We start from the raw sequence: 27,004 nt of genomic DNA on the forward strand, positions 1-27,004 counted from the left end.
TTTTTTCACTCTAGCATGCTAAGAAACAGAAATAAAGACAGAAATATTTGTAGACAGGTTTTAGGGAAGAATCCACACAAAAAGTCATGGGGTGTGCGGAGCAGGTTGGTAAACCATCCAGCCATCCAGAACGAGCCGCGTCCCTGGGTTGTGCATAACCGAGGTCTTATGCAAGGTGTCTTGTTGGACACCAGTACCTTCTGGGAAAGGCTGGACGCTGCGGTCCAGAGCAGCTGAATATTACTGGTTAGAGCTTCCTACCTGGCAGAGAGTCAAACCCCAGCTCCATCTCAAGGCCCATGTTTGGACCCTGCCTCTTTTCCATCCTTAGCTTCTCCAGAAGGTTCAGGAGAGGAATTTTAGCATCAGAAGGTAGCTGAGTGGAGAACCTGAATGTGAGAAAGACACTAAAGGAAACATAATTAATAATTCAGAAAACAACCTGTTAGCTGATTTCTTAGAAAAATGTATTCTTTGGGAATAAAGTTCTCATTTTATAATTACAGTCTGAAAGACAGGAGAACTTTTCAGAACCATAGATAAATGCTAGAAGCTTTGATCCATTAATTATTCTGTCCTCCCTGCTTTCAACTTCTGCTCAGCTGGGCTTTGTTACTCAACATACACATATATTCAGTCCCCCCCATCTTAGCGAGGAAACCTTGCTCACTACTTTCTGAAGTCTGGTTTGCAGACGTTGGCATTTTTCTCTCTGCACTATGCACTTTTCCTAGACAATCTCACCCACACCAAGGACTTCAGCTCTGACTCTGATGACGCAGATATCTGTGTTGAGACCTCTCTCCCCAACCGGAGACTGGGTACGGATGGTCAGTTCCTCAGGAACATCTTTTGTGAATACTCCATCTTTAATTTGTTTCATTTTATTTATTTCTATTGAAGTATATAGTTGATTTACAATGTTGTGTTAGTTTCAGGTGTACAGCACAGTGACTCAGTTATACACACACACAGAGTATATGTGTGTGTGTGTGTGTGTGTATTCTTTTTCAGATTCTTTTCCTTATAGGTCATTACAGAATATTGAGTATACTTTCCTGTGCTATACAGTAGGTTCTTGTTAGTTACATATTTTATATCTAGTAGTGTGTATACGCTAATCCCAGTCTCTTAATTTATCGCCCCCTTTCCCCTTTGGTAACCATAAGTTTGTTTTCTATGTCTGTGAGTCTGTTTCTATTTTGTCAATAAGTTCTTCTATAGCCTTTTTTTTAAGATTCCATGTATGAGCGATATCATAACGATATTTGTCTTTGTCTGTCTGATTTCACTTAGAATGAGAATGTCTGGGTCCATCCATGTTGCTGCAAATGGCCATATTTCATTCTTTCATTTAATCCAAATCAAACTGGATTCGTCATCCTCCCCACTTTCAAACTCTGCTCTACCTGTGGTTGATAATTGCAATCTTCTTCTTTACAGTAGTTCAAGCAAGAAATGAAGGAATTATGATGTCTCTTCTTTACTTCTGACATCTGTTGGGTCCTCAGCATCTCTCGAACCTGTCCCCACCTCTCTTCCCTGCTCTCTTTCCTGCTTGGACTTTTGCAAGAGTGATGCTAGCTGGTTCTTCCAAGTCTGGTCACTTCCCTCACGTTTCTTTCTCCACTGCCCACTTCTCGAGTCCCATTCCTTTTTCTACCTGCACAAGCACCAGCCGTAACTTAACCAAACTACTTACCTCGCAATGACTAGTTTAGACTCTCATCTTCCTGACAGGCATGCAGTGCCTGAAATACTCTTTATTGCTAATTAATTAATCAGTCTATCCATCAGTTAATTAACTCATCCACCGCATAAATTTGTGTTATTTTACATTTTCATTCCTTTTTTCGCTGCACCACGTGGCTTGTGGGGTCTTCATTCCCCAGCTGGGGATCGAGCCCGAGCCCTCGGCAATGAAAGTGCAGAGTCTTAACCACTGGACTGCTGGAGAATTCCCTTCACTCCTTTATTTTTCAGTGCCCAGGCACTGTTCTAAGGCACTAATGAGTGGGATCCATGGAAACCTTCACTTTTCCTTTAAGACTGAATTCAGAATAAGATTGAATTCAGAATAGGATTCCCCGTGACGCCTCCCTGCCCTTCATCTGACTTAGGCTGAATTGGGTGTTCCTGGTCTGTGCTCTCACATCACTGCTACCAATTGTCATCACACTACTCTGTGCAGTTCGTTATTGGTGATTTGCTTATATTATTGGAGAAACCTGGGACTTGAGATTCCAGTGTCTGTCCCAGCCAGACACAAGGCTATGGCTCAATATCACGCTCTGAATTTGTGAAGACAGGAATGAATGAAGAGGTGTTCGGACAATCTTTTTGCCCCCTTTTTTAGTGGCTCAAAAACTACAAAGTTTTTAACGATCCATTTATATAGGTTTCCAGATAGCCAGGTATAAAAGCACTGCTCTTTGGCCAAGGGATCAAGGGGGCAGATTAGATGCTCTGTTAAAAGTCCCTCTCAATTCCCTTCTGGTTATTACCACGGACATGGAGGGTGACCCAAGGTGAAGAGACCGGCGAAAGATCTAATGTAATCTTAGGCTGCATTAATAGAAGAATGGTATCCTTTTCATAGAAGATAATAAGCTCCCTGCACTCAGCACAACTAAACCCGTACCAGGAAAACTGTGATTAATTCTAGGTGCCTTACTGAAGCAGGAGAGCGTCTCTCTAATATCTCTGCCAGAGGTCAGTGGGTAATGAACCCGATCTTACATAAGCAATGGTCGAGGGTGCTGTGGATGTTCAGTGGGAAAAAGAAGACATCAGCACAGAAATAAGCCTTACTTCCTTTGAGGTCTGTTATGTAGAGGAGGAATTAACACTTATTCCCCTGGGCTTTCAGACCTAGGTTTTGGGAGCAGAAATTACCCGCAGAGTAGATTTCAGCTAATTAAAAGAAAGAATGTTTTAACAATTGGAGCGAGCTCCCTTCTGTAGTACTAAGTTTCTCAGTGCTGGCGATGTGCAAGAAGAATGACTACTGTATGGCAGGTAACTGGTCTTTTCAACGGCTTTCAGATCTAAGAGTCTACTCTTCCAAGATGGTGACCTAGTTTCCTCATCTCTAAGGAGGATTCAAGAAGAAATTAGAGCGATTTAGGTACCAAGGAAAAAGGAATTCCTGAAAGACAGTGATATTTCATGAGGAGGACCATCAGAAGTTTTAGGAAATCTCAATTGCAGATTAACTTGAAAAATAGTTTGTGTAGTAATTTATGAAAATGATTTAGCTACTTGTGTTCAAAATCAAAAGGAAGTAAATAGGTTCTTATTACCTCCAACTCGTGGTTTAATTTGACCTATAGAATGTCTTTCCTGACAGCAAGGCATTTCTGAGCATGAGCATATTTTCAATAAGAAAAACGGTAACAACAATAAACAAAAATCAGAAAGGGCAGTGGTGAGATTAGTGGTTTATCCGTTCATCAGGGTATTGCTAATTAAACAAGTTGAGAAACTTGACTAACATCTCAAAGAATCCAAAACTACTCCTTTGTTTCTGAAAAATTATCCTTGTTCTGAAAAATCCAGGCAGTTTTTCATTTTTTATCTCCAAACATTTAAGTATTTTCAACTGTCTGGAGGTTTTTTCTTTTAACTAATTTTTATCCCATTTTTATGCAGAGAGTTTTATTTTAACAAATCAACAAATATATATTTTATTTAGGTCTTGAGGTATGAAGTTTTAACTGCGATTATTTTTATAGTTTATCTATACTGTCTTTGCTTATTGCAGGCATGTAAATTCCATGATCATTAATAAGGACTATACAATGAAAGCATATTCTCATTAGTGTCTAATGTTCTTCTCAAGGTTATTCTAAGGTGCAGGAGTTTAATGAGTACCTAATGAGAATTCTAGTATTACTGATTAAGAATATCTATCATATTTGTGATATGGATCTCACAATCTAACACTGGAAAGCTAGTAAAAAATTAAGTCCCAAGTAACTTCTTTTATTAATCACATATGTGAAAGGCACTTCGTGTTGACAAAGTTATAACTTTAACTTAGTCCATTGATACTTGAAATCTGCTAATCTCATAAGTAATTCATCACAGTTTAAATTTTCATGCAGTTTATGACACCTTTTTTGATAACTAGCATACAACACTGGACAAAGCTAGGGTCATATTTTAAAATAGAACTTGCACATCTTAAAGAACTGCCCCCTTAAAATTGAGTTGAATTTTTTATTATTGCTTTGAATAATAATCTAAAATGGAGGAATCAATAATCTGTGAATATGCTGTGAGTGAGGTTAATCCGGATAGTCCAGACCAACCTTATCGTCTCTCTATTAACATAGGTTCTTAAGGAAGAAAAAAACATTCCTAATTGTGGAGGATGTTCTGAAAATCCCAGTAATTGGTTTGATTTGAACCTTTGAGTCTACAGTTGACCCTTGAACAGTGTGGGGGATTCAACTCTGTGAGCAGTTGAAAATCTTAGTGTAACTTAGAGTTAGTCCATTGTATAGGTGGCCCCGCCATATCCATGGTACCACATCCGCGAATTCAACCAACCATGGATTGTGTAGTGCTGCAGTATTTACTATCGAAAAAAAATCCACATGTCAGTGGACCTATGCAATTCAAACCTGTGTTGTTCAAGGGTCAACAGTATTTTATTTGCTAGGTTTCAAAAAGTCAGTTTAAAAAATATAAGGAGGAATTATTTAAACAGGCTTCTCAGCAACTTGATACATTTTCAGTTAAACAAAGTTTTTGACATTTCCATTGGTTTTGTACTACAAGCAATGCTTCCCATGGTAACTGCTTTTTTTTTTTTAAAGCACTTACTGAAAAGTTTCTTTCCCATGGCATTGATAGGTTAATGAGAGTCCGCCTACATTTATGAACGGGTGGTTGTAATGATCATATGAGGTAATATACATCAATGTGCTTTATAGCCATAAAAGGCTTAATAAGTTTGTAATTTGTTTTTGTTGGATATCAGTCTGTAAAGTCAATAGCTTCTGAATGTTCCGGAATTTAGTAGGTGTAATAGACGTGTGAAATGATCAGCATCCAAGAAACGGGGTTCCAGTGCTTGCTCTGTCTCTGTCTCCCTCTGTCTCTGCTTCTCTCCTTAACTCCCTCCCTCCTTTCCTCTCTCTCTCTCTCTCTCTCACACACACACACACGTACACACGCACATGCACACACACATACACATACACACACACACTTCAACTGATTGCATTTTATGCATACTTCCTGTAGGTAGACCTAAATCCCACATAGATTGAATTCCTTGGTTAGAAAAATATATATACTGTCACTCAGATTGACCCCTGGTAGATTTCTTAACCCATGAAGATAAAGAGAAGCACGTGGGACCATATGACATGTGCCCTAGGAGGTGGAATCTGGAAAATCAAAGTAAAAATGAGTGAAGATCATGGTAAAAACTGATTAGCTCTGCCATATCCTTTCTAGAGCCAAAAAAGACGAACAAATCCAGGAGGGGAGAAGTTTTTTGGTACAACATTCAAAGTAGGAAAAGGGAAACCCAGAGTAACTGATGGGACATCTGAATATGAAACAAATTATTAATAGATCTTGTACAGGTGTCATAATTTTATCTCTGAATACTTCTTGAGTATCACACAAATGAGTGAGCATTAGAATGAATCATGGAATCCCATTGATAATCACCCAATTTCTCTTTGGCAAGTATATTTTATTTATTTATTTATTTATTTATTTTTGGTCACGCTGCGAGGTTTGCAGGATCTTAGTCCTCCGACCAGGGGTCGAACCTGCACCCTCGGCAGTGAAAGCTCAGGGTCCTAATCACTGGACTGCCCGGAATTCCCTGGCAAATATATTTTACCTCCTTTACATAAATGAGAGACTTTTGGTACACCCATTATGCTAGTAAAGCCTTAGGTTACTTTGATCTTATTTTTCCTTCTCTTGTCCATCTGGAAGAGGATATACTAAGTAGCAAGTAGTTTAAAGAAAAGAGAGGAATGGAAACAAGATGCCTAAGAAACCATGCACTAGATCATTACTGCCTGTAATACATTTGATATGAATTTCAAAACATGCAGGATTCAGTACATCTCTCAGGTTGGTATGTACCTAAAAGATTTCTATCAAGATCACTTATTTAAAAACATTTAATAGGGCTTCCCTGGTGGCGCAGTGGTTGAGAATCCGCCTGCCGATGCAGGGGACACGGGTTTGTGCCCCGGTCCGGGAAGATCCCACGTGCCGCGGAGCGGCTGGGCCCGTGAGCCATGGCCGCTGAGCCTGCGCGTCCGGAGCCTGCGCTCCGCAACGGGAGAGGCCACAACAGTGAGAGGCCCGCGTACCGCAAAAAAAAAAAAAAAAAAAAAAAAAACCATTTAATAATTTTGGGGGGTTATAATTTACTTATCAAAAGCATACAAAGCATAAACATGTGGCTCAATAAATGTCTACAAAGCTTACCTATCATCTAAATAAGGAAATAGAGACCCTGATGAGAATACATAGAGGTGGTGATGCCTTAAGTAAAGTCAGTCACAGGACCTCCTTCACCACGACAAGTGACATATCCATCTTCTCTCCATTCAAATAACACTGTGATTCCTTTTAAGATCAAAGAATAATCAGACTTATTGAAGAAGCTGATCCAGATAAGCCCATAGCTGAAGAAATGCAAGAGTTAACTGTGAAACTCTCCCAGTCGGTGACTTTTATAGCTGATAATATTTTTTTGTTCGTCTGCTTGCTCTTTATCTTTAATAGTTCTGAGTGTTTGGCATTTTGCCCTCAAAATGTTATGTAAATCATATCCAGATTTTTTGAAAGCAAATCTGTTAGGATCAGCATTTTTCCGAGAAAGTTTCGAAGCAATGACTCAGTCACAGTTTAAAAAGTTAATGTGTTTGCTGGCGGGTGAGGGCTTTAAAAACATTAATTTGTACGCCAGGTGCAGTGGGATCTCTTCTGTGAAATAAGAGGCATGGGTCAAACTCTCAACCTCTGTGACTTGGGGGATATTCCCACGTGAACAAAACTGTACTGTCCAAGCTGTTAAGGAATCGTAAAGTGAAAGGGGTAAGATGAAGAACTCAGCTTTTTCAGGAATTTTGGTTTCCTGTTAAACGCAGTGAAATGAGAAAACCATGACATTCATGGTGGATGAGTGGAACAGAGAGGGCTAAAGAAAATCATTAATTATAGCCTTTTCTTAATTTTTGCATTTATATGCCCCTATTCTACAGCAGTGCCTTTGTAAGGTCCTGTTTACTTTAATTCAGGAAAATATTTTATTTCATAAGCCACTGCCAGAATTACACATTTTCTATTTAACGACACAACAATCTAAAGTGAACAACTAGGGCTTCCCTGGTGGCGCAGTGGTTGAGAGTCCGCCTGCCGATGCAGGGGACACGGGTTCGTGCCCCGGTCCGGGAAGATCCCACGTGCCGCGGAGCGGCTGGGCCCGTGAGCCATGGCCGCTGAGCCTGCGCGTCCGGAGCCTGTGCTCCGCGACGGGAGAGGCCACAACAGTGAGAGGCCCGCGTATCACAAAAAAAAAAAAAAAAGTGAACAACATAAGAATATATTTATATATATACACCGAAAACTAAAACAACATCGTAAATTAACTATACTTCAATTAAAAATATAACGTGAAAAACATGATCAATTGACTTTTTGCATTTAACTTCTTTTCTTCTCTTGTTTATTGATGAAAAAAAAACACCTAATCATTGAACTGGGTAATCCTTGAGGAAATTTGTCAATGCCCAACATTAGCTAATGTACCTTGTTCATGTATTTAGATAACTTCTAAGAAGTTTTGCAGCTGTATAAACACATACAAGGTAATAAAACAAAACATAAATAGAAACATACTAAGAGTAGAACAGAAGTAGATGAGTAAAGGTGGTCCACAGAAATGCACGCAGTGGAGTTTGTTTAATAAATTAATAAGGTTGGGCTAAATGCTCTGAGTTCCCTTTAAAAAAATTAAACAATAAAATCCTCTCAGTTACTTTTGTCTTATATTTTCTTTTAACACGTTTATAGCTTTAGGTCTCATATTTAACTATTAGATCCATTCTGAGTTAATGTTTGTATGTGGTGTTAGATAAGGGTCCAGCTTCATTCTTTTGCATGTTGATATCCAGTTTTCCCAGCACTGTTTATTGAAAATACTGTCCTTTCCCCATTGAATGATCTTGGCACCCTTGTCAAAAATCATTTGACCAGATATGTGAGGGTTTATTCCCGGGCTCTCTATTCTATTCCACTTTTTTATACGTCTGTCTTTATGCCAGTAATGCACTGCTTTGATGATTGTAGCTTTATAGTAACATTTGAAATCAAGAAGTGTGAGCCCTCCAGCTTTGTTCTTCTTTTTCAAGATTGTTTTGGCTATTCAGGGTCCCTTGAGATTCCATATGAATTTTAAGATAGATGTGTCTATTTCTGCAAAAAAAAAGTCACTGAAATTTTGATAGGGATTATATTGAGTCTGTAGATTGCTCAGTGTAGTATTGACATCTTAATATTGAATCTTCCAATCCATGAACATGGGATGTGCTTTTATTATTTATGTCTTCATTGATTTTTTAAAGCACTGTTTTGTAGTTTTCATTGCACAAGTCTTTCACTTCCTTGGTTAAGTTCACCCCTAAGTATTTTATTATTTTTGATGCTCTAGTAAACTGAATTGTTTTTATGATTTCCTTTTCATATTTTCCATTGTTAGTGTTCAGACATGCAAGTGATTTTTGCATGTTAACTTTGCATGCTGCTACTTTGCTGAACTAGTTCTAACAGCGTTTTTCTTTTGGAATCTTTAGGGTTTTCCCCATATAAAATCACATCATCTGCATATGGAGATAATTTTATTTTTTCCTTTCCAATTTGGATGCCTTTCATTGCTTCCCCCTGGAAGTTTCAAGCCTTCAGAGTTCTAAAATAGTTATAGTAGATAGATTCTGCTGGTGCAGTTGTTGTCTAGGTGGGGAGACAGATTCAAGGTGGTTCCTACTCTGCTATTTTCCAGAATCCTCCTCAATGTACAGCTTTTATATCTTCAATTGTGTAAAAATTGTGATTATCCTTATAGGTTGACTTATTCAGGCTCTTGTGAATATTTTTGGAAGATGTAGTTGCTTTAGTATCAGCAGCTGTGTCAGCTGTGGACTTTTTTCCAACAATGTCTCTGAAATCAAAAATCTAATTAACGTATTGTTGGAAGGCATAGCTGCAGTATTCCAGATATTTCCTATCTGGAAATGCCTAGGTGGGCAAGGGATTGCATAGATGTTACAGTTTTAGTCTTTAATCTTGTAAAGGTTAAAAATCTGGTTAAATAAATCCTAAGTATTGAGAAATGTAACAATAAAATATTAAAAATAATACTTAAATACAAAGACTAGAAGAACTATCAAAGAGCAGTATAAAATAAATTGACAAATGACTAATACAGGCCATAACTGCTAGAAGATTTCAAAGAAGGGAGACGTTACTTTTATGTAACTGATTGAGAAAGGCTTTATGAAGGTTGCAGAATTTTTAAACTCCCATTCCCAAATGACTGCTCAGATATTTTTTTCATTTGTATAAATTCAACAGAAAAATCCACGAGGAATCCCAGACCTCACAAAATGATATTCAGGATACTGGGCTATGCACTCCAATGAACTTTTAGGAGATTTCTAATAAATGAAACTAGGATGTATTGATTTTGTGTGTGTGTGTGTGTGTGTGTGTGTGTGTGTGTGTGTGTGTGTGTGTGCGCGCGCCTTGGAATTTGCAAATAACTCTTTTGAGGTTATAGACACAGCAGAGAAAACCATAATATTTAGCAGTCGCAGACATGAACAACTCCAAAACATACCCCTTGGGAAGCAGTGAAATGGAATTTTCCTCAATGAATAGCTGAGAAAATTGAAGAATAGAAAGAGAAATCAATGTTCCATATATGCTTATGAAGCCTCAAGAAATCAGTTTGAAATTTAATTCTTGATTTAGTCTCTTGAACTTGAAATGGCTGGGCCATTCAGTAGGTGTGTTGTCCTTATAAAACCCATTTCAGTCATTGCCTAGTTGCCTTGCAGTATATGATGTATTTCATTTTTTTGTTATAATGTGAATAGCACATTTCAGTCCTCTTTGCTTAATAAAGTGAGCAGCTATTTCATAGGTTAATTCCCATGTTGTTAACATCTCATAAATTAATGTATATTTGGGGTGAGATCACCTTGCTTGATTAGTTCTCACCTTTTTCCCAAACCACGCTTTAATGCCTTTATCAGACAGGTGTATGAAAATTCACCTTCTTACATTCTTAAACTTTCTGCTACTATAAGCTGGTAGCCGACTGAGGCCACCACGGGTTTAAAAAAAATTAATCAGATGTTTAAATAGTTTTTGAGAAGTTTTCGTTTCACGTGGAGCCATATGTGACTCGTTTGACTATACATTCTCATTTTTTGAGAGATTTCCAGAATAAAGTGAAGAAAGTTAGAAAGCCAGTGAACTGGCCCTATGAGTTCAGTGGGCTCCAAGATGTTCTGGTGGGAAAAACATGGCCAGGAATGAATGATTCATTTTGAATAAAAGTCTGAGCACAAGCATTGGTCTTTCTTTTAATGTTCTCAGAAGTACTAGAAAGATCTAAAAATAGAGAGCGAACAGGTATAAGCATGAATCTCAAATTTCCTTTCCTTTAAGTTAGGTAAATCTCATTTATCCTTCAGTATCTGTACAAAGGTATCCCATGTCATGACACTTTCAAGTAAGACTCCAGCCCATGTTTTATTGAGGCCCAGCACAGTTGGCTTTCGCCGCCCTTACCCCGTGTACTTGTCTCTTTCTAACCTCATTTCCCACCTCTGCCCTTTGCACTTCACTCCTGCCACACCACCCTCCTTGCTATCCCTCAAATTTGCTAACATCACTGTCACCTCAGGGCCTTTGCGTGTGCTTTCCTCTTTTCTTGGCGAGGTCTTCCCTTTGACATCTTTAGTTCTCTACTGAAATATCAAAGTTACAAAGAGGTATTTCCTGACCATTCTATATAAAGAGCAACCAATCCCCATTTCCAGCAGTGCCTCTGCCCCCGGCACTCAAAGCATAACCTGACAAATTCATTATTTATTGATTTACTCTCTGTCTTCTCCACTAGAATGTCAGCTTCGTGAGAGAATAGACTTTGTATCCTGTATTTGCCGCTATATCTACGATGCTAAGAACAGTTGCCAGATACATGGTAAGTGTGCAATAATATTTGTTGTGAATACATGATTGTACATATCCATACTTTCTGAATTATATTAGCATTACTGCCAGCATCATACAATTTTACAAGCGATTTGAAGTAGACTTGGGCATTCATGAAGGTACCGTTCATCATTTCTCCTCTTTCTGTTTCACTTCTCGGAGTCACTTACGTGGTGTGTTACTCCATCTCTGTAACACAGGAGGGCTTTAAGGAGAGCCTGATATTTGAGGCTCCATGAGGCTCTCCAGATGAATGTCTTTGTCATGAACATCAAGGATCTAAGCTGTAGTGACGTGTTCAACCATTACTATTCTTGTTATTTTAATTCACAGTTGAATTATAAGTTCTGTGAGGGCAGGGACCATGGTATATACACTTTGTGTGTGTGTGTGTTCTCCTACAGTGTCTTTAGCAGAGGTTGGGCCCATATAGAAGTATTAGAGTAACTGAATTGTTTTAGAAAAACAGCATGTTTTTAATTTGGCAAAGTAAGTAAATATTTGGAGAGTTGCGAATGCCTGCAGTTTCTGCAAACTTTGACTTGAATTTTTCAAAGTCACATTTTAACACAGTATTTCACACAGAATAATGCAGAGGAAAATACCCGACTAACACAGGGCTTTGTGATAAAATTAGAGTTGAAATTCTGTTAATATATTCTTGTTTATTCTGCTGACCTTTTTGTGACAATGCAATAACAGGAAAATGGGAGATTATCTAAATTTAAATTGCCTCTGGCTTCCTAATATTCACTTCGACAAACCAAAATCATACAATTATTTCATGTTTAAATGTGGAAATTACGGTAACCGTGTCATACTTTAGCGAATTCATAGTCAAAGACATTTTTAGTTTCTTCCTGATTTAATAAAAAAAGTCATTTTCGTAGAATGTGTTTTGGATTTACTAAGTTGCACATTTCACTGTTGATGCTATTTGCTTTTTAAATGGAAACGTTTACGTTAACCGAAGTCAGTGACTTTACCAGATAGGAGTACCTTACATTTTTAGATCTTTTCTTCTACATCTTTGTATATGCAGCTCAAATTGTGTTAAAAACTGTTCACTTAATTGTTAAGCATTTCTATACATCTGTGGAAAGTGACATCTTGTTATTCACATTTTCTAAAGAGGGAATGAAGATGTAATTGGGGAGATACGTGTATGTTTAGCTGATTCACTTTGTTATAAAGCAGAAACTAACACACCATTGTAACGCAATTACACTCCAATAAAGATGTTAAAAAAAAAGATGAAAATCAAAAAAAAAAAAAAAAGATGCAGTTGGGTCATGTGGGTGCCCAAGACCCAATATATGCTGATCAGGTAATCTTATGGGTGCTCGGTTTTGAGGTGCACCTGAAAAGCTTAGCTACTCCAGTGGAGCCCTGTAACTCCTCCAGCAGATCTTACCTTTGCGTTCAAGGAGGGAATTCTCACTATTCCCCTCCTTAATTTGAAAACATTTCTAGAGAGGGTAGCCAATTAAACCATAACAGATTATCGGGAATTATTTGAAACAAGTTGAGAGTCTGAGGACATTAAAAAGCCAAGAGGTGAAATGCAGCATTATACTAGATCAAGGTCCCTTCCTAGGGGCTTGTTTTGAGTGTCCTTGACAAGTTGTATGGTTTGTATTTTCCAGTAATATGTTCAATTTACCCACACCAGAAAGACTGGTATAGTTCATTGTTCCTTTAACATCTAATTGTAGGAGAATGAAAGGGTTCTGTGGTCAAATGAATTTGAAAATGATGGAGTAAGTAAAACTAAATACGTTTGTTTCCTACAGATCTTTGGAAAATTGTGAGATTATCAAGAAGGCATGACACTGGGGCAAACCAAATTGTATTTACTACGAGTTTAGCTGTCAGAAATTAAGTTAAAGTGTTACATATGCCTAGATTATTCTCATGTGTAAGAGTCTATCCCATGCAATTACTCTTGCAATGAAATAACTTGATATAAAGGACCAAGTATAAGACCATCCATAAAGGACTGGAACGTGGTGGGTGCTTCTGGAATTTTGGTTTTCTCCCTCCTTTACTTTTTCTCCTTTTGCGTTTTGGAAAATCAAGAACTTCAGACCAGTACTAAACAGAAATCAGTATTTTGTAATTTTGACTTTTTACCCATTGGCCTGCGGACCTAAGGTGTTTTTATATGAACTTATTTGTGTGAAAATTAATATTTAAATGATATAGTAATCGTTCTATATAAAAGTATATGGTGGATTTGAAGTGTTTTTAGGTGGTTGTTCATTACTTGGATCATATGCAAATTTGAAATAGACTATTAAATACATGATATTCAAATTTATTGAATGGATGTTATAGGGTAGATATAATTTTCGTGTTTAAAATCAGACTTTTTTTAGGTTGCACAAGCATTAACTTTTTCATAGGTTTTGTCTGGTCAGCTGAAATGAAAACTGGATTCCCAAGGCTTACTTATGTGCATTTCTTAGAACTCATTTTTAAAAGAAAATTGAGGTCAGTGATTATAAGAAGTGACATTCATGCACGTTTGATGAAAACTAAGGAATTCTCCAAAATAAGTAACAGTTTTACAGTTATTGAAAAGATTATATGACAAAAATAAAAATTATATATATAAACATTTCTGAAGCAGCCATTTTAATTTTAGTGTAATTTTTTAGGGTATCTCTGGGTCAGTATGGCATTTTCTGGTGGTTCGATCCAAATGATCCAAAATAAATTTGGAAAAATGAGGACAACCCAGAAGTGCTCTGGCCTTATTAGGTGCCACTCTCCTTCGTTTCTAATTCACTTATTGAAATGTCATTTCCAACTTTATTTTAAAATTGTTCCAGTCATTGTAATGGAACAAAATGCCCTTTTCACGCTCTTAAGGACAGCATTGCAAGAAGATTGGCACAGATTCCGAATAGCTAGATGTGTAGGCTCCTTTGATAAAGAGAGCAGTTTTCAGAAACAGTTCTCAGTTCATTGCGCAAAATTGTTGACATTTTGCCGTTGTAATCCTTTCAGTGTTGTAGCCCTTTGAATTTTGTGTAAAGGCTTTGCTTCACATCAAAGTAGATGAGAATACTGAGAACAACCTCTGAAAGCACTCCTGGTGTTGTAAGGATTTATGATGGTATCACAGCATCTATGGATCAGTGAACATGAATTTGTTAAAAATAAAAAGAATAAAAAAGCGTAGTTACTCAGAGAGTTCCAGAGAGACTACTGCTTAAAGCATGATAAAACAAAATCCACCAGTGGGACGCACTAGATTTGGGCTACATGTGTGGGATTTATTAAGTTTGCTGTTGGGTTTGGCTCTTTAAGGGCATGTCAGCCTGAGGCAGATGAAGCCCAGGCCCTAAGGATTCTGATGTCATCAGTTGTCCTGCACATAATTGTTAGCGTTTAAGCCTGCAGGGTCTCAGAGAGCTATGAGGAAGGTCCAAAAGTACCATATTTAAATCAAGAATCTAGGAGGAAGCTTTACTCATAGGATCATGATCCTGCAATTTCTAATTCTCTATATAGATGAATCAATAGATTCAGGTTAATTCTACCTTTTCAGAAACTTCCCCCTTTCAGCCTCCTTCTTGGAAGAAGCTGCTCCTCCAACCATGCAAATAGCTTTATTTTGAGAACCTATAAACCAGCAACTTAAGGATCCCAACCTTGTCCTCAGTTGACAGGGGACTGTGAACCTTCCATCTGGTGGCTGGGCAGCCACTGAGGTGTTTTCTTTTCTTTCTTTTTAGCTTCCAATATTTCCTGTCATTCTCTTTTATTTTTACCTATTTTTAAAATTGAAGTAGAGTTAGTTTACAATGTTGTGTTAGTTTCAGGTGTACAGCAAAGTGCTTCAGTTATATACACATACACACATATATTCATTTTCAGATTCTTTTCCTTTATAGGTTATTACAAGATATTGAGTCGAGTGCCCTGCGCTCCACAGTAGGTCCTTGTTGGTGACCTATTTTATATATAGTCGTGTGTGTATGTTCATCCCAAACTCCTAGTTTATCACCCACCCCTTCTTTGGTAACCAAAAGTGTATTTTCTGTCTGTGAATCTATTTCTGTTTTGTAAATAAGTTCACTTGTATCATTTTTAGATTCCACATATAAGTGGTTTCATATGATATTTGTCTTTGCCTGGCTTACTTCGCTTAGTATGATAATCTCTAGGCCCAGCCCTGTCTCTATAAATGACATTATTTCATTATTATTTTTATGGCTGAGTAGCATTCCATTGTATACATGTACCACATCTTTATCCATTCATCTGTCGATGGACATTTAGGTTGCTTCCATGTCTTGGCTATTGTAAATAGTGCTGCAGTGAACATTGAGGTGCATGTATTATAGTTTTCTCCAGATATATGCCCAGGAGTGGGATTGCTAGATCATATGGTAAACTATATTTTTGGGTTCTTTAGAAACCTCCATACTGTTCTCCATAGTGGCTGCACCAATTTACATTCCCACCGACAGTGCAAGAGGGTTCCCTTTTCTCCACACCCTCTCCAGCATTTATTGTTTGTAGACTTTTTAACGATGGCCATTCTGACTGGTGTGAGGTGATACCTCACTGAAGTGTTTTTAATTCAACTAGCCTCTGTCTTCTGCATGGCAGCCTGTCTTATGGGACTCACACAGGGGTTCAGGCCAACCCCCTCAACTCTACACTGTTTGCATATCTTACTTCATAAAATCTCAATCGCCCAGTGCAACCCTGTCCAACTTATAAGTATGGCGTAGAGGACATCGTATGACTTCTTATGTATCCTGTTCCCAGGACTCTGTCTTCTTCTCCTCCCAGAGCATACCTGCCCGTACTGACGTTCACATACTGTGCTAACGATTCAGCTTGCTGTTTCTCCAGCATCCTCTGATACTTAGTATGAAACCTTCTGCCACAAGCTGAGTCCTTTTCGTTCTTCAGCAGCATTTTTCTTTCTTGGTCTACACCATGGGTTCTCCATCTCAGCCTTAGGGACATTTGGGGCTGAATGGATCTGCTGTGGAGGCCTGTCTCATGCATTGTCGGACGCCTAGTCACTCAATGTCTTTGTCGCCCTCCCCCGGTGTGACTAAAGTGTCTCCACACATTGCCAGCTGTCCCCTCAGGACCAGAGCACCCGTGCTGAGAACCACCAGTCTACACACATCCTCCAGAGCTTGGCAGACATCTCGGCGTACGGCTTTGCCGAGCTGTTCCTTTGATCAGCATCCGTATCCCTCCTACCGGTCCTGCCAGATTCCTGGGAACTATTTTCCTCCCCTGAGTCAGGAAAACATTCAAGGCACCAGCTGTGAGGTCATCTTTTGCCCCTAGGGACTGCAGAATCTCGGGGAAGTTTTCCCTGGGGCTCACTGGCTTTCACTTGCAGCAGCCTTGAGCCTCGTAGGTGGTAGTGTCTTGAGCGGTTGTCAGACTTCATGTCCTTACATGTATGGGTTTCTCTGAGCTCACGGGGTGATTAAATCTCACTTGGACGGAACATGAGGGGAAAAACGACTAAAGAGAATCTTGATTCAATTTAATTTCTTGTGTAAGAAATGATTTTTATACATCTATTCATGTTATATCTTCTTAAGCCTGCTGTTCTACACGTGTAACGTGGATTCCGACTGAAATTTAATAGGAACAAGAGGACGAGGGTCAGAATCTGCAAAGTATTTTCTTCCTCTCCTTGCGTTTCATTCATTACACACCTGGGGCTCCTTTTCACTCTATACCTTGTGCGTTCGTGGGCTTTTTTTCTTCTTGCCCTTCTAATTATACTCTGAAGTCTCTTACAGTCCCTTATTTGTCTTGTTTTCCAAGCTTGGTTACAGCCCAGAATCTATTTTCCACCTGAATTTTACTGCGTTTGCTTTTGCCACTTAATAATATTTGTTGGGCGCTGATTGTTTTTGAAGATTTCCGCCCCCCCGCCAGGAGACAGGCTTCCTACCGTCTGTTGTGTTTAGATGGCCGTGCCTTTAACTCTTCTGCCATTTCTTTGGTCTCTGACAAATGTAGAGCAGCAGTTAGGAATATTGAGTGCTGTGTTTCTCTCACTGAAGTTAAAAAGGAAATGCCTCTGTGAACCTTCCTTCTAAGGTTCGTGATGTAGCTGCATTTTCTAAACAAGTTCTCTCCTGGGTAGAGGCAGCCGAGGGTGGTGCCCCACTTTCTCTGAGATAAAAATGTCTTTGAGAGCCTTCTTAATTTTTCTCTGTTTATTTTCCCCTGATACCATTTCTCAGGGGAGTTTGAGAAATTTTAGCACTGTTCTCTCTCTCTCTCTCTCTCACACACACACACACACACACACACACACACAGAGACACATGCACACTGACATAGGCCTGCTATGTCCCCAAATGCACAGGCAGGTGACCTCATTTGAGCACCTGAAGGCAGGGTCCCTGGGTCCCGGCCTCTGTGGGAGGGCAGGGGCCTAACCCAGGCGGTTCTCACGTGGGCGAAGCCCCCTTGCCTGCCCTGTCATTTTGTTCACTTCCCTCACTCTTCTCAAGCCCCTACGGTTCCCTTTCCTTAATTTCCTTCTCCCTTTAAAATGCCCCATTTGCTCTGTACAAATTGAATATGAGGTGTGCTCACACTGGACTCTCTTCCCTAGTGCAACACTGTATTACTGATTAAAATCCATCCTTACCACTTGAGCTAGCATCTGGCACTGTTTATCATTGACAATGGCTATGTAGACCCCTTATCCTTATATCCCTCTCAAGCCTCCATGTTTGGTGACATGTGGGCAATGAAAACAAAGTTAACCGAGCTTCTGAAAGCAGCATATCCAAACACCACGATCAGATAGGCCCAACCTAGAGTGGCGGGTGGGTTACCCTTCAGTTTACTAGCTCCTTGCTGGCCGAACTCTCTGAAGCTTTATACGTGATATCATGGCCCAATTCCCATTCCACCTGCCACCCCAAACCCTCCCACAGGAGTTTTAATTTTCCAACAAGCAAGAGACGTCTCTGTCTTCCACTCTCCAATTAAGTTCTATGCCGGTGACCTAGAAATGCTGGAAATGTTCTTGTGATATGTTTTATGTAATCTAGTTGAAGAGAATATTCTAAGTCTGGAGATATAATCCCCAAGAGCTGCAGTTTTTAGCTGAAAGAGCTCCATTATTTTTTTCTCCCAGCTCTGTTGAGGTATGATTGACAAATAAAAATTGTATATATTTAAGGTGTACAGCCTGGTGTTTTGATATATGTATACACTGTGAAAAGATTACCACAATCAAGCTAATTAACATACCCATCACTTCACATAGTTATCGTGTGTGTGTGTGTGTGTGTGTGTGTGTGGTGACAATACTTGAGATCTATTCTCTTAGCGAATTTCAAGTACACTGTACAGTATTGTTAACTATAATCACCGTGCTGTTCATTATGTCTCCAGAACTTATTTATCTTATAATTGAATGTTGGTGCCCTTTGACCATCAGCCCATTTTCCCCACCTCTCAGCGCCTGGTAACACCCATTCTATTCTCTGTTACTATGAGTCTGACCTTTTTAGATTCCCCCCATAAGTGAGGTCACGCAGTGAGTGTCATTCTGGGTCTGGCTTACTTCACTCAGCATAATGTTCTCCAACTTCATCCATGGTGTTGCAAGTGGCAGGATTCAAGTCTGAAAGAGTTCTACCATCTTTCAAGTTAGAGTCTGAGTGTTCTAAGGGATCAAAGGCTGAAATTCTGAAACACTTATCTCCCCAAACTTTAGTCCACTGCTTATTTTTCTCCAACAACTGCAAATTGATTTAGTGACATCTTCAGATTCACTGTACGCTTCACTGCTCTGTGCCACTGGTTCTCCAAACCCAAATGTGCTTCAGACTCACCTGGAGGGAGTGTTAAAAAACTCGAATTCAAAAAGATCCATGCACCTCAATGGTCATAGCAGCACTATTCACAATAGCCAGGACGTGGAAGCAACCTAAGTGTCCATCAACAGATGAATGGATAAAGAAGATGTGGTACATATATACCATGGAATATTACTCAGCCATAAAGAAGAATGAAATAATGCCATTTGCAGCAACGTGGATGGACCTAGAGATTATCATACTAAGTGAAGTAAGTCAGAAAGAGAAAGACAAATACCATGTGATACCACTTATATGTGGAATCTAAAATATGATACAAATGAACTTACTTACAGAACAGAAATAGACTCACAGACATAGAAAACAAACTTATGGTCACCAAAGGGGATAGCAGGGGTGGGGTGAAGACATAAATTAGGAGTTTGGGATTAACACATACACTCTACTACATATAAAATGGGTAAACAGCAAGGACCTACTGTACAGCACAGGGACCTCTACTCAATATTCTATAATAACCTATAATGGAAAAGAATCTGAAAAAGAATATGGATATATATGTGTAACTGAATCACTTTGATGTACACCTGAAACTAAGTTAACTATACTTCAAAACAGACACAAAAACAAACAAACAATCCAGGTTGCTGGGACCCATTTTTTTGCGGTACGCGGGCCTCTCACGGTTGCGGCCTCTCCCGTTGCGGAGCACAGGCTCCGGACGCGCAGGCGCAGCGGCCACGGCTCACGGGCCCAGCCGCTCCGTGGCATGTGGGATCTTCCCGGACCGGGGCACGAATCTGCGTCCCCTGCATCGGCAGGCGGACCCTCAACCACTGCGCCACCGGGGAAGCCCCTGAATATGCATTTCTAATCAGGTCCCAGGTGATCCTGACGCTGCCGGATCAGGAGCCATCCTTTGAGAACCACTGCTCTGCACAGATCTTAATAGTAAGAAAGCTATGTTTTCAAGGCTACGTTTTGGGGAGAAAGGAGAAGCTGAGCTATGACCTTGAGGAGTAAGGGAAGTAACTGAGAAAACTGGATCTCAAGGTGAAAAGGTCGGGGACTTGACCCTGGCTCTAGAGGTTCTGAGGATCTGGGGGACTGGCCGAGGCTAGAACACTCTGGCCCCATTCACACGAAGTGGGCCGCAGGCTGGGGGTGTGGGCAGGGGTTGGGGGGCGCCTCCCCAAGCTGCTTTCAGGTGTTGGTGTGACTGGTGGGCCCCGTGAGTCTCATGCATCAAAGCTGCTTCCTTAGAAGCTCTAGGCTGGTGTTCGCAGCTCTGCCTGCACTGTACCATCACCTGGAGAGCTTGAAGAGCTACCTGTGCCCAGGCCCACCCCAAAGCAATTAAACCCACTCCCGAGGCTGCCGTGTGGGCAGTGGAAGGTTTCAAAAGCCAATCGATTTGGCAGCGGAGGATGGCTGTGCCCCACCACAGAGATGCTGGTTTAATTGATCTGGGGGCATTCTGGGAAACACCCAGTATCTGTAATTCTGAGAGCCTCGTCGGTGAATCTAACGCTCACTTAGGTTAAAGGACGACAGTGTGGGGTGGACCCCATGAGGCCACGCGTTTGGGTCTCTGCTGTAAGTAGGCTTAGCGTCTCCTGCGTGCCTGGCCCAGAGCAGGCCTTCAATGAACATGTGGCGAGCATGTTAATTAACGATTGCTTCTGTGTAGTATTAGGCACTTAGGAGGCTGGGACGCCGATAAAGCCACTTAGGATCTGCCTTTCTTTCTCTTTTTGTCAGCGTGGGTGCTGGGACATTGCCCCTATGACTGGCTCATGTTTGGATGAAAAGCAAGAAAATGAGATACGCTGGGCATATGTGGGGTTTGCAATTCTTTTTTCATTTTGCCAGGGGTCTAAATCTCCGGCCTGCAGGCCAGCTCTGGCCCATTGCCTGCTTTTCTACAGCTTGCAAGCTCAGAACAGATTGTACATTTTTACATGATTGGAAAACAAATCAAAAGGAAGATAATATTGCATATGAAAGTCAAGATTCCGTGTCATGGAGTAAGTCTGATTGGAACAGAGTCGTGTCCATTCATTGTCACAGTGTCTTTGGCTCCTTTTGTGTTACAACTACAGAGCTGAGTAGTGGCCACAGAGGCCATGGGGCCTGCAAGGCCGAAAATGTTTATGCTACGGCCCTTCCCTGTAAAAGTTTGCTAACCCTTCACTGAGAGCCTTAGCCCTCCCTAGAAACACACTGGTTACAATTGAACATTGCCCAGCTTGGTACCTGTAGACTTTCTATGCTGCTTACCAGTAGAATTCTCTTCAAGCAGAAAGGGACAAGAGGGTTGTTTTATTCATTCAGGTCCCAGTGGACCTCTTTGCAAGGCTTACTGCATCACCTTTTTTTTTAAGTTGAGGAAGATTTAAATCTGTGGACCAAAGACAACATGATGGTCCCGGGGGCATGCTGAGTTTATCTAAAGCTGCTGAAGATGCCTTTGAGCGTGTGCTGCTCTTTAATTTGGAAAGACAGCCACTCAGATTGTCATTTAGGGACAGACGACAATCTTTCCTTTCCTTTTCCCAGCCCCTCTTCCTACATCTCTTGCTCTGCACGAGGACAGTGAAAAGGGAAATGTGATTGTGTTTTACAAGCTATGGATGGACACTTCCCAAGCATCTTTCCAAACACCTCAAAGAACTGGAAAGTGACAGGCCTTTTGTCCCCAGAATAGTTTGAGACCACGATACACTGCATCAAAGCAACCTCAAATTTTGAGACTATTTCAGACACATTAAAAATGCTTCTAACCTCTTCGCTCGTCGCCTCTAATGCTGCTTCTGGATATTCCGGCTCCTCGTGATTAGCTGTTTTGCCTTCATTTCCATCTCCTTATGAACTATCCTTCACCCGGTCTTTCAGATTTCTTGCAAATTCCAGCAGCTACATAAAGAACTTCATGTCAGAGCATGCTGAAATGCATGGAAAGAGCTTCTCAAAGTCTGAGGCTGTCGGGCGGAGGGGCTCCATACCCAGACACACCTGTAACCATTGCACGTCATTGAAGCTCTGACCTCGGGGACTAACCAGTGGCCAAGATTTTGCCTGAATGTTCTCCTTAGCTTGTTTCTTCCTGACTACAGGCCCTGACACCCCTTTTCTTAGAGCATTTCCTTTAGATATTTGCAGTTGTTGATTCTTTCTCTGCCCCTTTGGAATGTAAATCTTCTACAACCCAGCAATGTCTTTCTCAAGGACCTGGGAGCCATCCCTTTGAAAAACAACTATCAAGAAAGCCAGTGCCTCATCTGCCGGTCTCTGTGAGAGGGTAGGAGCCTAAGTTCCATCGGCAGCAATCAGCCAACACATGCCTCATCACATTGACCAAACGCCCAATAATGGTCTTCAGTACTTTCCCACCAGCTCACTCCTGTGCTGAAAAACGCATCCTTTGTGTTTCCATGGAGCTGAGTTTGATCTCTCCCACCTATTTCAATGGTCTTGATCTCCTCTGCATTGCAAAATCTTGAATAAAGTCTTCCTTCCCTGTCTAACTTGTCCATGCAATTTTTCTTTGACACCAGTTACCTTGGGGTTGTGAGTTGAACTGTCCACATAAAAAGTATGGCACCTATGAATGTGACCTTATTTGGAACTAAGTCTGTGCAGATGTCATGAAGATGTAAGTTAAGATGAAGTCATAGTGGAGCCGAGTGAGCCCTAATCCAATGTGGCTGGTGTCCTTATGAGGAGAGAAGAGACACAGAGATAAACACAGAGGAGAGAAGCCTATGTGAAAATAGAGGTAGAGATTGGAGGGATGCAGCTACAAGCCGAGGAAAATCCAGGATGCCTGGCAAACACTGGAAGACAGGAGAGAAGCCTGGAATAGTTTCTCTCTCAGAGCCTCTAGGTAGGAACCAATCCAGACAACATCTCGATTTCAGATTTCTAGCCTCCAGGACCATGGGAGAATACATTTAAGCCACTTAGTCTGTGGTGCTTCTTCCTGGCCATCCTGGGAGACTAATGGACTTGGGATACAGAGATTTCCTCCAGCCAGCACAGGCTCCCAATACTTTCTCTCAGCACCTAGTGCTCATGTCTTAGCTTCCACCCTGTGGTCTCTCCTGTTTCCGTGCTCTTTCCCATATAGATCTGTCTGCCTGGAGGACCTCAATCCCCCTCCATCCCTGCTGTCCTCCCCCTTGGCTGCTTGACAAAGTCCTATTTGTCCTTGAAGACACACAACATAAATAGAGCCTTTTCTGGAGCCCCCGTCGATCTACAGGGCAGAGTTTGCTGCCCTGTCCTCTGGGCTTCTGTGTCATATGGTCGCCCATGTACCCACTTCCCCTTGTATCAGAATTTACTGACGGTTGGGACTCTATTTCCCCAGATTTTGGAAGGCGTTTGTTTTTAGGAAAAAAAAAAAATTAAAAATAACTTTAGGGGGAAAACTCCTGCCCTCTCAGAAAACTTTTGGTGGGTGAATGCAGCTGGAGTGGGAGAGGGCTACAGAGAGTTGTCTAATTTTCTCCCCCGCATAGGATGGAGAAGCCACGGTGCCTCTTACATCAGCTCTGAAGGGGAGACTCATCAGATGCTACTTCTTAAATACACAGTCAGCATGTCAACACGAAAAAAGGTTAATCATTTAAGAAAAGCCCCACAAATCAGCGCGGAGCACCATCTGTTCCAATGAAAACATCCTGTGCTCTTGTACCTTACTTGTACCTTACTTGCTAAAGGACTATATAGAGGCTCCCAGTAGATTTTGTTTTTATTAAAAGGCTATAGGAACTAAAGGAAAATGAGGTTTGTTTGTTCTGGTGGCTGTTTGTTTAATTTGCTTTTACCTAGCAGAAGAAATGACCCTTGAAAGGAGCCGCTCCTCTTCCCCAGGTTTCCAGCCTCGGGGATGCTCCACCAGCCTCGGCGGCGTCGGCACGCCTCAGATCTCTGTTTTCTCTTCTGGGATTGAAGAGGAAGGAAGAACATAACAAGTAACTTTTTTAAAAAAAAATTAATTCTTATTGGGGTATATTTGATTTACAATGCTGTGTTAGTTTCTGCTGCACAGCAAAGTGAATCAGTTATACATAGATCCACTCTTTTTTAGATTCTTTTCCCATATAGGTCATTATAGAGCATTGAGTAGAGTTCCCTGTGCTATACAGTTGGTTCTTATTTGTTATCTATTTTATATATAGTAGTGTGTGTATGTCAATCCCAATCTCCCAAGTTATCCCTCCCCACCCCTTCCCCCTTGGTAACCGTAAGTTTGTTTTCTACATCTGTGACTCTATTTATGTTTTTTTTTGTTGTGTTTTTTTTTTTTTTTTGCGGTACGTGGGCCTCTCACTTGTTGTGGCCTCTCCCGTTGCGGAGCACAGGCTCCGGACGCGCAGGCTCAACGGCCATGGCTCACGGGCCCAGCCGCTCCGTGGCATGTGGGATCCTCCTGGACCGGGGCACGAACCCGTGTCCCCTGCATCGGCGGGCGGACTCTCAACCACTGTGCCACCAGGGAAGCCCTCTATTTATGTTTTGTAAATAAGTTCATTTGTACCATTTTTTTAGATTCCACATATAAATGTAACTTTTTTTTTGTTGAAGACACAAAGCCTCACAACTCTCAGTGCATCTGCTTAGGACCGCCTCTCCGCCTCCCTGGGCCCCCAGAGAAATCTGATGCCTCTGTCCAGAGGAGAGGCTTCAGGGCCTCTGGGGTTAGAATCCCTAGGGACATTTCCTGAGCTTGTCCCCCAGGGTTCCTTCCTGCTCTTCTCCTGGAGACAACACCACCTTCCTTGGAGGACCTGGCCTATGGGCTCATCCTCTGTCCCCCCCCCAGGCCCAGAGCTCAGATGACCACACCCGAGGTCACCCAGGCCTCTCCTCACCCCTCAAGGAAAGGCAGAACTGCGACAAGTGAGAACAAGACCAGTGCACGGGGAGCAAGTCACCTTGAAGGTGGGGAGGGCAACGGATGCCATCATTCATGTGAGTCTCTGCCCTTCCTGAAGCCCGATCGTCTCAGCTACGACATCCAATCACTCCCCTTTTTGCTTTGTCCAGAACCACTTGGGTTGCGTTCACTTGCATCCGAAGGGTCCAGACTTCGACGAGGTCACAGGGACAGCTGTCCTGTGCTTGCGTCTCTCGTGTTCCACCAGAACTGACATTTGGGGCCTCATGAGATAAGAGAGAACAGAAATCCCCTCAAATACTTTTCGTTGGGGTTGCTACTTACATCATCCTGAGGTTTCATTTCGCATTTTCTTCCTATGGGGTGACACGTACCCAATAAATCATGTCGCTGTTTCCTTTTATTTATATCTTAATATACCATCAGTAGTGTGATGAGATAATTTGAAATTTAATAGAACTTTTGCGAGTGAATCAGCTAAGATAGATCATGGTGAAATCTCAGAGCCTGGAGAAGGAAAAGAGAGGGTAGCAGAGGATTCACACACACTTCTGAGTCAGCACATAAGAGCAATTTTCTGTGTCCTCCTAATAGATACTGGAGAGTAATTACTGACAGCCTGTGGAGGATTCATCAACCTCAGGTACCCAATAATAAGTTATACTATCACGGTACCTGTGAATTAAAGTTGGAAATTCAAAGAATACTGATGATGTCTTATTACTTCCACCACCCCCCCCACCGCCAGAAAAGCCAACCTGCATAATTGATGCCATAAGTAGAAAAACATTTTTTTAAATTATTACATTCTAATTCAAATAGTCTTTAATAAATGAGAGGTGCGGGATCATCAGAAACTTTACATGGTGACCGCATGGGACAGCCATTACGGCATCCGTAATTCTTGGGCATGTTACTCAAAGATGCTGGTGCTTGTTTTCTAAACCTCGGCGTGCCCTGTTCCAGAGAGCACTCTCAACGGACCAGAGGAGACGGACTGGGCCAGTGCAATGCTTAGAGGGAGAGGCTCTTAGTGAGTGAGTGCAGCGAACATGGACGGGCTGCCCACAGAGTGGTTGATCCTGCAGCTGGGAGGTCTGACCGCCAAGAGCCTGACTTTTCAGTTTGGCTGAGTGAGGTCTCTGTAACTCGTGGTGGCGAAAACATGTTAGGGCTTTTGTTGTGGCTACCAATTAAGGAGTTGAATCTTTGCCGGGTGATATTTTGCTGTTTTCCTTAACAGGTTCATTCAAGTCTATTCTGGGTGTTAATATTCTTTGTATCAGACACTGAAAGTAAATGATATGTATTTGTTTGGAGGAGTAGACGACTGGTAAGTGAAATCAGTTTGGGGTTCTTTCACAGAGAGCTGTGAAATGTAGTCAGTGCTTCCGTGTTCTCCTTGGCACTCAGATGTCATGGCTGGAGACTGGTTCTCTGCACCAAGAGTAGACTCTGGATCAGAGGCGTTGATTCTTGTCCTGTTGGCTTCTAAGCTGGGCATCTTCTATTTGTACCTTCCCCCCCTGGCTCTCAGCTCTGTGCTTGACTTGTGTGAATTACACCAATGGCACCCTCACTGTCTTGTTCTGGTTGGATTTGTCCCATGGGGAGCCCCAGGAAGAGATCAGGGAGGGGAGGAATAGGGGGGTGTGGTTGGGGTCTTGAGTCCCCAGAACTCTCCCTGCAGGGCAACCTCAAGTTGGTGAGCCCCTTATTCAAATGCACAGCCCCACCAAGTTGGCTCTCCCTCTGTAAGTCTCGCCTTCTAGGATCTGGTCACTATTCTCTGCTCACATCCCTTCAGACCTTGGCGTGGGGACAGCTCCCCAGCTCATACTAGTCTTGGGGTTCTGCAGTTTCTCGCGTGGTTTCCCAGTGCCCTGCCTCCCTTTTTGTCAGAGCTGTTTTAATAAACCCTCCTTGAAGGGTTTAATAGACCCTCCTCCCAGCGTGAGTGTACCGTGCATTTCCTGCTGGGACCCTGACTGATTTA

General features: G+C 41.4%; 1 long non-coding RNA gene across 1 annotated transcript in view; it reads left to right on the forward strand.

Annotated features, from left to right (window-relative positions):
- LOC131743559 (uncharacterized) overlaps nucleotides 1–27,004 on the forward strand; it is a 388,810-nt gene that overhangs the window by 176,058 nt on the left and 185,748 nt on the right. The window contains exon 4 of the long non-coding RNA XR_010837343.1: nucleotides 11,171–11,254. This is a non-coding gene — a long non-coding RNA (uncharacterized lncRNA). The remainder of the gene's footprint in view (nucleotides 1–11,170; nucleotides 11,255–27,004) is intronic.

This window comes from Kogia breviceps, chromosome 16, assembly GCF_026419965.1.
Source record: "Kogia breviceps isolate mKogBre1 chromosome 16, mKogBre1 haplotype 1, whole genome shotgun sequence".
NCBI lineage: Eukaryota > Metazoa > Chordata > Mammalia > Artiodactyla > Physeteridae > Kogia > Kogia breviceps.